General features: G+C 38.8%; 1 pseudogene; it reads left to right on the top strand.

The window, feature by feature from the left end:
- Positions 1 to 14936: 14936 nt before the first annotated feature.
- Positions 14937 to 15035, top strand: LOC145557040 (small nucleolar RNA R71; annotated as a pseudogene).
- Positions 15036 to 16158: the final 1123 nt, after the last annotated feature.

Raw genomic sequence — 16158 nt, forward strand, 5'->3', positions numbered from 1 at the left:
AATTCCTTTTGAAGAAGAGGGGTTTCATGCGGGTGCATGGAACTTAGTGGAAGAAGTGGAAGACATGCCATGTGTTGTGACACGAAGTCAGGCCAAGCTCCTTGGAGGTCACCTTTCGGGGCTAATTATCATCACACTTGAAGACAAGAAGCTTATCAATATATGATGCAACTACTTCATTCAGACATATCTAATTCGTTACAAGAAATTTTTAGGTGATTAAAGTTGGAGGTGAAAGTAGAGTTCAAAAGTAAATAAAACATGTATTAATAAAAGTACCTCATTCGTGTATTCCCTCATTATGGTCAGATCGAATATAAGTAGCATCATCATCTACATCAGTTGCTACATCAAGTGTAGGAGCAATGAAAGGGGGAGAATCATCAAATGCACCATATTCTTCCTCGTCCTCAACCTCTCCAACCCCAAAAATTCTCCTTTTGCCTGCCAGGACGATGGACCTTCTTGGATCGGACGAGTCAGTTACATAGAACACTTGCTTAGCTTGAGATGCAAGGATGAATGGTTCAAGACTATCCCGCAAGTGGCCAAGATCTACAAGAGTGAAGTCATCATTTCTCACGTTGCGCCTATTATTATCGACCCATTTACACTTGAATAGACCAACCTTGAAGTCACGGTAATCTAGTTCCCATATTTCCTGAATTCGTCCATAGTATGATTGTAGACACCTAAAATTGTCTCCCCAAAACCAAACCCAATGATGAACAACCTTTCAGCGCCATTATTGGTCGGGTTGAGTATTTAATTTTTGGAGTGCTTAAATCCATATTTCCTTTTCATAAACCAACCCAATTCCTAGCCCATTTCCCCAAACCATAACTTATTTTCCTCTTTTCGTGCCTTAAAACCCAAAATAATTCATTTCATGTCCTTTAAAATCATTCATTTCGTGTCCTTTTTATAAAAATGTTTATTTCCATTTATTTTGGTCCATAATATGGGTCAATTGATTAAATATTTAGATGGGTCTTGAAAAGAGCTTTCCAACGATATATTATAGGCCCAAATCCGAGTTATAACGAATAAGTTATGACCAAAATATTAAAGTGAGCCCAAACCGAACCTAAGCCCACCTTACCTACGACCCAATGATCATGTGGAGGGTCCAAATGATTTAATCCAATTCCTAAACCAATTAGTATTAATTAGAATCTTCTATAAGTTTCTAAAATATCTTAATTATCCTTTTTGAAAAGATAAGATTAACAAGTTTGAAATTGAATAAAACTTTTCTTTTTGAAAATCCTATTTATATCCGAATTGAAAGACGTTCAAAGATAGACAGATATTATTTTCGTGAATCATAGTTTTTTTCCAAATTTTATATGGTTGGATAGCCCTTGAAATTATCTTTCCAATGATATATTATAATATCAATTCCGAGTTATAACGAAAAAGATATGAATTAAATAAAAAAACTTTATCCAAAACTGACACCGTACCACTATTTCAGCCATATCTTTTATTCTACAAAATATTTTAATCTGATTCTAATTGGGTTAGAAATTAGACTTCAATATCGTTCCAACGATATCTTATTCATCTTATTCCGATTTTTGGATCAAAAGATATGATAAAAATAAAAACCGCAAAAACTATCGTCTAACGAGTTTTATTCCGATTTAATTCGGATCTTATCTTGTTTTTTCGACCTTTCTTTTTTTCTCTATAAATAGAGGTCATATCACCCCTTTTTCGATCATCAACAAGTTTGAACATCAAATAATTCTTTTCTCCCTCTTTATCCTAAACACTAGACTCCCTATTCTATCATTTCTTTCCTAAGCACTCCAAGGAGTTCATACAATACCCAAAGTTCTATACTTAAACCAAGGCTTGAAAGGTATAATTGACTGAGGGTTTGGACAAAATCAATTCTAATTTAATTTAATTTTTATTTGATTATATTTTTATTGAAGTTACTAACAGTTTATTCATGATGTAGCAAATTAAAGGAACGCGTGGAATGTGAGTAATTAATTAATTTAATTACTCTTATTTTATTTTATATTGCTAGTATCATGATTAGGTTATTTTATATTTGATTTGACTAACGTTATTATTGAATTGCTTCCAATATTAATGTTAATTCTATTATATTTTTTATTGATCACCATATTGCATTTTTAAAGGGAATATGTAATTGAAAATCACGCTTAAGAAGATAATTTGGACAACCGGTTTAGGATCCTTTTTAATCTTGTTGTTTAATCAAGTGATCACAATATTTTAGAATTATGTGTTGCATTAATATTCAACCAATTTAGCTTAATAATAGATTGGAGCAAATTGAATATTTTATTTGTATGCCTTTGAGATCGCAGGAATCACTTCTCACTATAAGAATCGAGTAGAGGACAATACGGGCGAATGTGACTCCATGACTCACTTCGTACCATCATCCCCGATCCTCCTTTCGTGGTTCCGAACCATTTGGAGTTATTAATCTCATGGATTATGAATGGGGTGTAACCTTCACGGGTCAATCGTTGTTGCCTATTGTTGTCCCTTTATCGTGGTTTCCTTTTATGATCCGTGAACGGTTTACAAGTTCCTTAAAAAACTTGTTGGCGGCTCCCTACTTTATTTGTCCCTGATCGCATACGTCAATTCCCACTTCCTATGAGTGTCAACCATATTCACCACATGCTTTTAACGTAGGCGCACTTCGAGCGACGCCTACAATGATAATAGTGCGTCAACTGGTTATGTATCCTTCGCACTTGCAAACTCTCTTCATGAAGCCACAAGAGTGACACCACTGTTTTGAGTCGATGAGGATTTCTGATCCCGACATTCAGTCCAAAATGTGTACCCATTTATATCATATCCCTCAAATGAATGAACATCTTCCTTTGGACCATAAGCTAGCCACTTTATTGTATCAGACACAGTCTCATCCAATTGACGCATTACACGATCATGGAACCACTTCACAAACATCTTAATATGCAACTGCATTAGTTCTCTTTCCCCTTTTGATGGATATTCAACACGCAAACTATCCATGTGCTCTTCTAAATATGGGTGAACCTCCGCAATATGATGAAGCACAAATAGGTGAGCTTGCATGATTTGATCTCGAGCAGCCCAGATCCTTTTTGACCCAATTGTGCCATGACCATCAAGTCTCCTTTCATGTCGGGAAGTGGGAAGCCCAATAGGTTCGGCAACGGCAACATACTCTTCCACGAAATTCCAAATCTCCTCGGACACAATTCCTTGTATCATAATGCCTTCCTGATGGGCTGGATTTCTTACTTTATCTTGCAGTGTACCCATGTATCATTCAAAAGGGTAGCACCACCTCATAAATACTGGACCGCACAACTTAATCTCACGAACCAAATGCAGAATCAAATGCACCATTATGTCAAAAAGTGAAGGTGGGAAAAACATCTCAAATTTGCACAAAGTTACCACAACTAGGGCTGTTCATCGGTCCAAGACCGGACCGGACCGGACCAACCCGGATAAGACCGAAGACCGAAAATTAGAATTTTAAGAACCGAAGACCGAAGCGATTAAGTTAGGACCGAACCCGGACCAGACCGAAAGAATCGGTCCAAAACCCGAACCGGACCGTTTTGGACCGATTTAAGAATTTTTTTAAAAAGAATATATTTTTTAATAAAGTCAAGGAAAACACAAAAAAAAATATTGGAAAAACGATATTTTTTGTATGTTTAGTGCAAAAAAACTTATAAAGTTAAAGTATTCTAAGCTTATTAAGGATAATTTTAAACGTTATTTAAGGTTTCACACATATTTTTTATAAAAAAAATCAGTCCGGTCCAAAACCGGTTTTTATAGGGTTTTTTACCGGACCGGACCGAAGACCGGAAAAATGAATTTCAAGACCCGAAGAGCGGACCGATTAATTCGGTTTGGTTCGGTCCGGGTTCGGTCCGGGGTGGTCCGGTCCATTTTTTCGGTCCGGACCGATTTATGAACACCCCTAACCACAACAGTCGCCTGGAGAGCATCAAGTGTAAACGGATCAAGAACTTTGCTGCAGATAGTATTGGAAAACCCACAGAGGCTTGTTATAACTTCTCTCACGTGCTTTGGTAAAATACCACGAAGTGCAATCGGTAGGAAAACTTGCATCATCATGTGACAATCATGAGATTTCATACTTGTCAACTTCAATTCTCCATTTAAGGAAACAAACTTTTTCATGTTTGACGAGAACCCAGATGGAAGCTTAATGTCATACAAACAAGCACAAAACCTCCGTTTTTCTTCCTTTGCTAATGTGTAGCAAGCTGGAGGTAAATACACCTTTTGGTCTTTCATTTTCCATTACCTTTCTTCTTTGCGATATCCGTGGCCTTTTCCTTGCGCTTCCCTTTACGGTTTTGACCACCATCTTCGTTTCCCTTTTCCTTAACCTTCGCCATCCCTACCTTAGCTTGAACCCACAACTCCGGACGAACACCCCACTCTTGCAAATCTAACCGCGCACTCTTTCCATCCTTCGTTTTTCCAGGAATGTTCATAATTGTCCCCTGAATTGCATCACAAACATTCTTCTCTATATGCATCACATCGAGACAATGTCTAACATCATGTTATTTCCAGTACTCAAGCTTCCAAAAGATGATTCCTTTTTAATAAGAGCGTGTGGGTTAATTGGTTTCGTTGTTTTACCAAAAACACATGGAATACCCTTCACTCTCTCATAAACCTCCTTTCCACTCAATGGCCTAGGCGCAACCCCCTCCTCAACTTTCCCATCGAAGGCCTTTTTCTGCTTACGATACGGGTGATAGCGCCTAAGAAATCTTCGGGTCCTCACGTACACATCTTTGCCATAGTGGTAAAGGTACACGTTCGGTGTGTCATCAATACAAATGGGACATGCTTTATGCCCTTTGTTCTTGTACCCGGACAGATTGCCATATGCAGGAAAATCATTAATGGTCCACATAAGGGCAGGACGCAAAAGAAACATCTCGTTCTTATGGGCATCATAAACGGTAACACCTTCTTCCCACATCTTTCTCAAATCATCAATAAAGGGCTCAAGGTAAACATCAATGTCGTTTCCAGGTTTCCTTGGCCCCATTATCAAAAGTGAAAGCATTATATATTTTCGTTTCATACACAACCACGGAGGCAAGTTGTAAATCACTAAAAGTACCGGCCATGTGCTATGTTTAATACTAAGAGTGCCAAATGGATTCATACCGTCCGTGCACAACCCAAGCCTTAAATTTCTGACTTCACCACCAAATGCCCTAAACTTCATATCGATGTTCTTCCATTGTGGAGAGTCAGCAGGATGCTTCAACAAACCATTTTTCTTTCTTCCCTCAGCATCCCATCTTAGGTTCTTAGCGTCTTTTGGTATTGAAAATAGACGATTTAACCTTGGAATAATAGGTAGATACCACAACACCTTGGCAGGAGGTCCTTTACTACCAGCATTGCAGCTTGATCGCTTGTAACGCGACTTATCGCAACGTGGACACTCCTCCAACTCTTCATATTCATTTCGATATAGAACAGAGTCATTAGGACATGCATGTATCTTTTTATACTCCGAACCAAATGGACACATTAGTTTCTTTGCATAATAATAGGAATTAAGAAGTTCATTCCCATCTGGCAACATATCACATAACGCAGTCAACAAAGAAGTGAAACTAGTGTCACTCCAGTTATGCTTAGACTTAATGTTAAATAGTGTAAGCACGGCTGAGAGTTTTGTGTATATTTTGGACCCGGGATACAAAGGCTTTTTGGCAGCCTCTAATAATGACTCAAATACATCAGGTCGGTCACAAAATTCACCTTCAACATCACGCATCATCTCATCCAAGTGATCATCACCACCACCATCCCCGGTGTCATCCCCTTCACCACCATCATCACTCCCATTTTATTCTTCAACATGAATCTCGGCACTTTCAACATGCGTCTCATTGCCAACAACATTCTCCCTATACGATCCCTTCTCACCATGCAAAACCCAAACATGATATTGAGGCCTAAACCCATGACATTGTACATGAGTCATGATGGTATCACACTATTGACCCTTATGACATTATTACAATTAACACAAGGACAATAAAGGTAATTGACACCCATTCTAAGCTGATACTGTGAAGCACTCTTGCAAAACTCTTGAACCCCATTAAAAAATTCCAATGCATCACGTCTACCATAAATCCAACCGCGATCCATTGAAGCTTTAAATTGCCTTTAAACATACCAACACATTTCAAACAATGATAAATGTAACATATATTATATAATCAAAGTACATAGCATATATATCATCCATATATCGTAAAAATGAATGCTCCCAAAAGGTCCTTATCACTCCAACGTAACCCATCCTTGAACGTCTAATTTCACTAGTGAATGTATGACAACTTTTCAATTTTAAGGAAAATCCGGCGGCATTTCCCCCCAGTTCTCCAAGTACAAGATGTAGGTAATAACTTACCTACATATGTACCTAGAGAACATGGTGAGAAAATGAGAAGCCCAGATATTCCTTAAAATCGAAAAAGAGACACACATTCACTACCTAAGTGAGATTAAACGTCCAAGAACATTCCCAACTGGGGACTATTCAAGACTTTCTCGTATTGAGAAAGACTCGAACGGATATCTAGGCAAATGATGATGCAAGCATTCAATTATTATTTGCATTTATTTGACATTTAACAATAAACAAGTTCATTCATTTAAATAGGGCTAATAATTAAATTAACGTACATACAATCGAACTAAGTTTATATATATATATATATATATATATATATATATATATATATATATATATATATATATATATATATATAGCAATCCATTATATTCATACATTGCAATTTACTAACCACATTTAACAAACTAAAATGTTAACTAATATATATTCTATTCATAAATTTCATTTAAAGCTACTCAAATTCAAACAATATATATATAAATATGAAACTTCGGTTAACTACTTGAAACCCTAACTTGAAATTTTTGAATAACAAACAATTAATACTAATTAATACATATGAAACTAAAATTTAGCAAGAACTCACCCTAATTTGTGATTGAGAAAGACAAAGATTGAGGATGACAATTGGAGGGAGAGAGAGAGACAACACCCTCGAACACCACCACCAAGTGCACCCACGAACACCACCAGCAAACACCGGCAGCCTCGAGCAACCACCAGCAACCTCGACAAACCACCAGCAGCCTCGAGCAGCCTCCACCCACGACCCACAACGTAGCTTCAATTCGCAATTAAATAGCCAAATTAAAAAAAATAAAAAAAGTATATGAATGGAGTGGTGGTGGTGGTGGCTGGAATCTGAAGAAGTAAGAAGAGAGGTGAGGACGAGGGAGAATGAGAGGAGGAGTGAAGGCGGGAGACAGAGAGGAGGAGTGAAGTGAGAAAAAGTGAATGAAGTGATGAAATTTCAGGGAGGAGAAGAGTATCCCGCTTTTTTTTTTTAAATGGTAAGCGGTTCGGCCTTGAACCGCTTGCCAATTTAACTAATGGTAAGCGGTTCAAGGCCAAATCGTTGGCCATTAGTTAAAAGGCAAGCGGTTCACGCCAAAACCGCTTGCCTATTATGGCTTAAATGGGAAGCGGATTTTGTAAACCGCTTGCCTATTATGGCTTCCCATCATATTTATTCTACTAGTGTTTTAAGACGTTTTGCAAGAAATTAATGTTGAACTTTGCTTGATTTTTTAATCAAAGAGACTTTCTCTCTCTACCATAATCTTTCTGATTATCTTGCTTTCTTTGTGATTGCTACCTTGTAATCTTTGTGGTTACACCTTAATCCTAGCTTTACTTGGTATTTGCTTTGATTAAGACCCCTATTTCATTTATCTTTGTTATTTTGAGATAGGTTTATCCTTATTTGTTGATTGAACTTGTTGTTACTTGATTTCTCCTCCCTTTTTCTTGAGTTTTCTTGATTATTTCATATCACTTTGAGCCATTACCAAAGCGTTGCTTACCTTAGGAGATTGAATATTAAGACAAGCCAAAGCATGTTTAACCACTCTTTGTTTCTTCGGAACTTGGAATCAACTTATTTTCACCAAATTGGGGACAACTTTAAATGTGTGAATAAGACGTTTTAAATAAGTTTGATTAAAATGCATGAATTCAATCTTATTTAAATTTCATGAATGGTTTTTCAGTACAAATTTTTTCAATTGTAGAATCATGTCTTTAAATAACTCAAACAACCAATTCTCGTTACGCTCAATTCTCGACAAGGAGAAGTTGAGTGGGCCAAATTTTCTTGATTGGCAAAGGAACTTGCGAATTGTTCTCATGCAAGAGCAAAAAGAATATGTCCTTGATGAGGAAATTCCCGAGGCTCCCAATGAGGAGGTGACTCAAGCTGCCCTAAATCGATGGCAAAGTGCCAATCAAGATGTCAAATGCATCATGTTGGCCACAATGTCTCAAGAGCTTCAAAAGACTTTCTTTTAGAAGGAGACAGCTTTTGAGATCATTTCTGAACTGCAGAATATGTTTCAAGAGCAGGCCCAAACTTAAAGGTTTGAAACCCACAGGTAGATCCTTGAGAGCAAGCTCAAGAGAAGAGAGCCAGTTAGCCCACCTATACTCAAAATGATGGGATTGTTTGAGAACGTGGGAAGGCTAGATGCGGGGTATTCAACCGAGATGGCAATTGACATCATTCTCCACTCGCTGCACAAAGGCTATGATCAGTTCAAGATGGACTATAACATGCACAACATGGAGAAAACCCTCACCGAGCTTCATGGTATTTTGAAGCAAGCAGAGCAAACGCTCAAGGATGAGGGGAAGCATGATATGCTCATGATTAAAAAGGGCAAGCCGTTCAAATTCTCAGGCAAGAAGAAGAAAGGCTTTAAGGGGAAGGGCAAGAAGAAAACCTTTCCGCCTAAGTCTAAATCTACCAAAGATAACAAAGAGAAGAAGGTAGCATCTTCTAAATCTGATTTCGAATGCTTCTACTATAAGAAGAAGGGACATTGGAAGAAAGATTGCCTCAAGTTCAAGGAAGATAAGAAGAATGGAACAGTTGCTTCTAAATCAGGTATATTCATTATAGACTTTAACTTCACTAGCTTAGCATCATGGGTATTAGATACCTGATGTGGCTCACACCTTTGTTCCAATTCTCAAGGACTAAGGAACGCTAGAAGGCTAGAGAAGGGAGAGGTTGAACTCCGGGTCGGCAATGGAGCCAAAATTAGTGTCGTATCCGTAGGAACTCTCAGTTTGTCTTTTCCCACTGGGCTTGTTTTGGAACTAGATAATGTTTATTATGTTCCTAACATTACCAAAAACATCATTTCAATTTCGGCGTTGGACGCCAAGGGTTTTGAATTTCGAGTAAAAGACAATGAATGTTCGTTTTATCTCGATAATGTTTTATATGATATTGCACATTCTTAAAATGGTCTTTATGTGCTTGATCTGGACAAACAAGTTTATAATGTGAAAAATACTACCAAAAGAGCTAAGACCATGAAGTTAAACCAAACTTACTTGTGGCATTGTCGTCTTGGCCACATTAACATCAAACACATCAAGAGACTTCTACAAGAAGGTGTTCTTGACTCTTTCGATTTAGTAGAATCGTTTGAGAATTGCGAGGGATGTTTATTAGGCAAGATGATTAAGCAGCCATTCTCCAAGTTAGGAGAAAGGGCAGGAGACTTATTAGGTCTAATACACACTGATAAATGTGGACCAATGAGCTCAACCACAAGAAATGGACACCGATATTTTATCACCTTCATAGATGACTATAGAAGATATGGTTATATCTACCTAGTGTCGCATAAATATGAATCGTTTGAAAAGTTCAAAGAATTTAAGAGTGAAGTTGAAAATCAGCTTGGCAAGAAAATCAAAGCCCTTCGATCGGATCGAGGTGGTGAATACTTGAGCCAAGAATTCGAGGACCATCTGAAAGAAAAAGGTATACTTTCATAATTGACACCTCCAGGAACTCCACAATGGAACGGAGTATCCGAAAGGAGAAATCGAACCTTGTTAGACATGGTACGATCAACAATGGGTCTTAGTGATCTTCCTATCTCTTTCTGGGGACACGCACTTCTAACTGTGGCACTAAAACTGAACCTTGCACCATCAAAAGCTGTAGAAAAGACTCCATATGAATTATGGACAAAGAAACCTCCTAGGTTATCTTTTCTAAAGATATGGGGATGCGAAGCATATGTCAAGAAATTGATTTCTGACAAACTTCATCCCAAATCTGACAAGGTTTACTTTGTGGGCTGCTTAAAAGAAACCAAAGAGTTTTACTTCTAAAACGAATCGGAGAACAAAGTGTTTGTTGCTCGCGATGGTGTCTTTTTGGAGAAGGAACACCTTTCCAAAATGACAAGTGGGAGGAAAATCTAACTCGACGAATTTCGTGAGGATGAGCAACAAAATCAAAATGACAGTCAAAGTGCTCAAACAGCATCTGTTGACGCGGGTCAAAGTGATAAAAATGTGCAAAGTCAAACCGACAATGCAAATGCTCAATCCATTACCCTACGTAGGTCTCAGAGGCCGATATCTCAACCTGATAGATATCTGGGTTTAGTATTAACCGAGATCTCAGAGGACATCCTGATTATGGATGGAGATGAACCGGCAAACTACAAGCAAGCGATGGCAAGCACCGACCTTGCTAAATGGCATGGGGTCATGAGATCTGAAATGGATTCCATGTTTGAAAATCAAGTCTGGGACTTGGTTGACTTACCCGAAGCTTATACACCTATCGGATGTAAGTGGATTTTCAAGATGAAAACCGACAAAGATGGAAATGTATTCATTTACAAAACTAGATTGGTGGCAAAAGGTTATAGACAAGTTCATGGTATTGATTACGATGAAACCTCTTCACTAGTCGCAATGCTTAAATCCGTTCGTATCCTCCTAGCAATTGCTGCGTATTATAACTATGAAATATGGCAGATGGACGTCAAAACCGCCTTCTTAAATGGTATTTTGGAAGAAACTGTGTACATGACACATCCTGAAGATTTTTTCGACCAAAACAATGCTGGGATGGTTTGTAAGCTTAAGAAGTTCATTTATGGACTAAAGAAAGCTAGCAGAAGTTGGAATCTGCGACTCGATGAAGCCATCAGTAAGTTAGGTTTTATCAAGAATCCAGATGAATCTTGTGTTTACAAGAAGGTCAGTGGGAGTGACATCGCCTTCTTAGTCTTATATGTCGATGACATATTTCTCATTGAAAACAACATTTCGTTGTTAGAGTCTGTAAAGGCCTGGCTTGGAAAATGTTTCTCAATGAAAGACTTAGGAGAGGCTCTATACATACTAGGCATCAAGATCTATAGGGATAGATCAAAAAGGATGATTGGATTGAGTTAAAGTACATATATTTATAAGGTAATTGCTAAATTTAGCATGGAAGAGGCCAAGAGAGGTCACCTGCCAATGTCACATGGCATAACCCTTAGCAAGAAGCAGTGTCCACAGACACTTGATGAGCGGGAAAGAATGAATCTTATTCCATATGCTTCGCTTATTGGATCGATCATGTATGCCATGATATGTACTAGGCCAGATGTATCGTATGTCTTGAGTGCTACGAGCCATTACCAATCAGATCCAGGAGAGGCCCATTGGACCGCGGCCAAGAATATCCTAAAGTACCTGAAAAGGAACAAGGATAAATTCCTGGTGTATGGTGGTTCAGAGGAATTCGTTGTTGAAGGTTATACCGACGCAAGCTTCCAGACAGACAGAGACGATTTCAAATCGCAATCTGGATACGTGTTCTGTCTAAATGTAGGAGCGTTCAGTTAGAAGAGTGCCAAGCAGAGTACAACGCAGATTCTACAACTGAAGCCGAGTACTTAGCAGCTGTTGAAGGTACTAAGGAGGCTGTTTAGATTCGTAAGTTCATAGGTGAACTTGATGTTGTACCCTCCATAAAGGGTCCAATATCCCTCTGTTGTGACAACAATGGAGATATTGCTCAGACCAGAGAGCCAAGGGAACATCAGAAAGTCAAACATGTCAAAAGGCGGTTTCACATGATTCGAGAATGGATATCAGAAGGTGAAATCAGAATTTACAAAGTTACGGATGACAATGTAGCCGATCCACTTACTAAACCTTTGCCTCAAGTGAAGCACAACAAGCACGTTGAGGCAATGGGAATCAGTCATGTATGAGACTGGCTTTGATTTCCTTGTTTAGTGTTTTAGTCAAATTTTGAACATTTAATGTAAGACACTAAGAAAAATCATTCAAGTTTTGGAGTAATATAAATTTCATGCAATATTTTATTACTCTGTTTACAATTTAATTGTGGTTTAAGATTAAATAATGAGTCCATTCGATTCTTGGAATATTAAAAATAAGGAATCAAGACCAGTCTTGGTAAGGAAACACCGAAAAGTAAACATTGAATAATATAATCGAAAATTATCCCTAGTCGAGGTCATTTAAACGATGGACAATTAATGACCAATTGAGATTAGTGTGTAGTCTAATTTATAGCACTGTTTCTTATGCTACGAGGACATCATTGTCATAAATCACTTGCACAGGTATTGGTTTAGAACCACAGTGGATCGACCTATGAGAATACTTTAAAAAATTAAAAATCGTCATAAGTATACTTCTCATTATGGCTATCAGAACCTATTTCCTTGACCATGAGTATTGTGAGTTCTCTTGTTTGAGTACTAGTCCGCTTCGATGTTGTCAAATGTCTGCCGTAATAGGGGATTATAACGGCAACACTCGGGCGGCTAGGTCCTCTCAGTAAGAGGAGCTACATTACAAGACTGAGAATGTCCCCCTACTAAAATAGGGAAGATGTCTTTGTTATATACAAGGCCTCTCGTAAAGCGAGACTGTAAAAATGCATGGACGTGCTCGGATGGATTTTAGAAATCATCTGTTTATTGGCAGTCGGACTCGGAATCGAGAAACACTTCTGGACGTAATATGGATGACGAAATAATCGTACCTTATAGTTCATGAAGAGACATGAAGAGACATAGGAAAGGGGCTATACACTAAATGCTCACTTGTCTAGAAGGACAAGTGGGAGATTGAAAGGAATGGTGTCTTTCGAACAAGTGTATTATTCTGATAGCGGGTTCAGAATTATTAGAAAGCTAATATATTCAGTAAGGTCAAGAGATCGGAATGCCTAGGTGGAGGCCGCTTCCGATCAGTAATATTAATGTATAATTAATATTACAGCTTAATCTTGACTGAACCCTTCGGGTCACACCCTAGCAAATATACGAATCGACTCGACGAATTAATTCAAAAGAAATTAATTCGTCGCCCAAGTGTTGAATATTTAGACGTCAAAAATTCGAGCTCAGAGCGTCAAAACCGAGCGTCGAAAGTCGAGTCAAAATAGTAAAAGACGAGACATGAAAATAATAATAAATCAATAAGACCAAAATACCCCTAGCATAGGAATGCCCCGAGCAAACCGAGTGCTAGGGGCATTTGATATAGCATGGTGGCTAGCATGCGCACCAAGCCGAGCCTAGACTGGCTGGTGCGTGCTAACGCACCAATGCTAGCATCGCAAGGCTAGCAGCGCTGGGCCGAGGCGTGCAAGGAGCAGCAGCAGTCCGCATCCATGATGCGTGGGTCGCTGGCTAAGAGCACGAGCTGCCCGCACAAGTGTATTAGGCTTGCTGGCTAGCAGCGCTAGCAGCCCACACGCTTGTGCTGGGCCAACTGGCAGCCGCGCATGGCGGCCCACCTTGGTTGCCTTGGTGCCCAAGTGTGGTGCCATGTGGCGCGATTTTAGTGGAGCTTAAGGGGGTGTGTTGGACGTTTTTTGAGAGGGAGTGGGGAGCAAGTTTTGTCCCCCCCCCCCCCCTCCAAATGGTCCTCACCTAACCTCTCTCATGAGCTTCCCACTTGTTGATTTATTACTAGTTTGATTATTAATTTTATTTTAGCTTTAAAATAAAATGGAAAAATTAAATTCTCCCACATTGATGGGAGAGGTTTTTCACTCTCTTGTTTTCCCTATAAATACCCAAGTTGGGGTATTGGGAAAATCACTTGAGTGAGAGTTGAAAAAGGCATCACCATTGTCAAAACCTTTGAACTCATTTAATCACTTGGGTTTTGGTCGGACCTTGCTAACTCCAAGGTAGCGGACCTAAAAAGTCGGTGTTCGTCCTTTCTGGGTGGATACCGTTGGAGGCTCGGTATTTCGGAGATAAAGCTTTCAAGTAAGAGCCCATTAGGTCAGGCAAAGCACGCGTCAAAGGTAAATTTCGATTGTATCCTTTTATGTTTATTTGTTATGCCTTATGGTTTTACTAATTGCGAGTGGTTCTTTGGGTTGGGGTCGTTTCCGCAGTAAGTTGGACTTACCAAACCCCAACATAGTTCACATGTTCACTCTCATTATTATCAAAATCATCATTACCATCCGGAAAAGCATGAAGGGCAATTACTAGAATCATGATCATATTTACCACACACATCACAAAACAAACAACCACTAGGCATGTTACTAGAAAAAAGAGATGGATGAGAGTTAGAAGGAGTACCTCTCCCCTTAAATTGGGAGGGAAGACTTGGAACTTGGGAAGAAGAACTCTCCAATTTTCCCTTGATTGCACTCACTTCCTTCCCCAAGTTTGTCATTTGTGAGGAGAGATTGTTGATTGCATTTAAATGATCAACCAAGTACACCGAAGAGCTACTCTTGCTAGTTGATTCTCTCTCACCATCTTGCCAATCACTATAGTACCTCACAACATCATCAATGATGTCCACCACTTCTTCTTCCGTCCTATTCATGATGGGACCTCTGGCTCCTCCATCTAGGCATGACTTGCCTTGAGGACTTAGGCCTCCATAGAAAATTTAAATAATTTGATAGGTTAGAATCCCGTGGTGAGGACACTCCCTTTGATACTCCTTATATCTCTCCCACGCTTCATAGAGGCTCTCACTTGGCTTTTGTTTGAAGCCTTGAATCAAAGCTCTTTCCTCCGCCGTTTTCTTTTGTGGATAGAAACGGGTTAGAAATTCTTTTGTAACCTCGTCCCATGCCGTTAGAGAATTCGGCTTAACCTCCTTGTCTAGCCATTCCAAAGCACGCCCAATGACAGAAAAGGGAAAGAGCTCGAGGCGGGTGAATTCTTGGGAAACTCCGTTCACCTTAATAGTATTACAATATTTTTCAAATTCCTTGAGACTATTTAGCGAGCTCTCATGCTTAGCTCCACTAAATTATCGCCTCTCTATCAAAGTGATCATAGCCGGCCTTATTTCAAAATCATTTTTCGGTGTTGTAGGTGGAGCATTCCACTCTCAAATCTATACGCATCGGGAATCCCCAATTCTTTCAATGCCACTCTCGGATTCTCTCCTATTCTTGCTTGTTCCTCTTGTTGCGGTTCTTCCTCACTTGAAATGCTAGAGATCAAAGATCGCCTAACAACCCTTAATCTTGTAATAGTCGTCTCAATCTCCGGATCAAATGGTACCAGTGAATGACCACGTGCTCTATGCATACAACTCAAAGAAAATGATTAGTAGCACGGCTACAAGTGTAGCCTTAAAGAGGAAAATCTTTTTGTTTTTTTAGAATGAAATAGACTCAACAACTATAACAAAGCACCAATGTCATTCCCCGAAAACAGCGCCATTTTGACAAGGGGTAAAACTAGGTTGGTATCTAATTCTCCCTTGGTCAAACTAAATATATAAACACTTAACAAACCTTATACAAGTACGCGATAAGTCAAGGGTCGAACCCAAAGAAAGGAATAGGAACTATGTTATAGTCTAATGTTAAGCTAAATCGATGAATATCAATGGTTGAGTTTGGTAACTAGAATAACAAGAATCAAGACAAATCAAAGAATTCAATCAATATGCTAAACACTAGGGATATAGGTTCCACATGCAAGATCAACAATTATGCTAATTGATACATCACTCAATTGATTCAAACATTGCAAGTGACAAACTATAGTTGCAATCAAAGGAATTTAAAGGTTATCTCCTATAAACCAAGCTAGGGTTCACTATGAATGGCTAACAAGGAGAATCACAATCAAATTCAATCAATTTAAGCAATTCTCAAATCAAGGGTTCACGTC

This window comes from Chenopodium album, chromosome 8 (assembly GCF_948465745.1).
Source record: "Chenopodium album chromosome 8, dcCheAlbu1.1, whole genome shotgun sequence".
NCBI lineage: Eukaryota > Viridiplantae > Streptophyta > Magnoliopsida > Caryophyllales > Amaranthaceae > Chenopodium > Chenopodium album.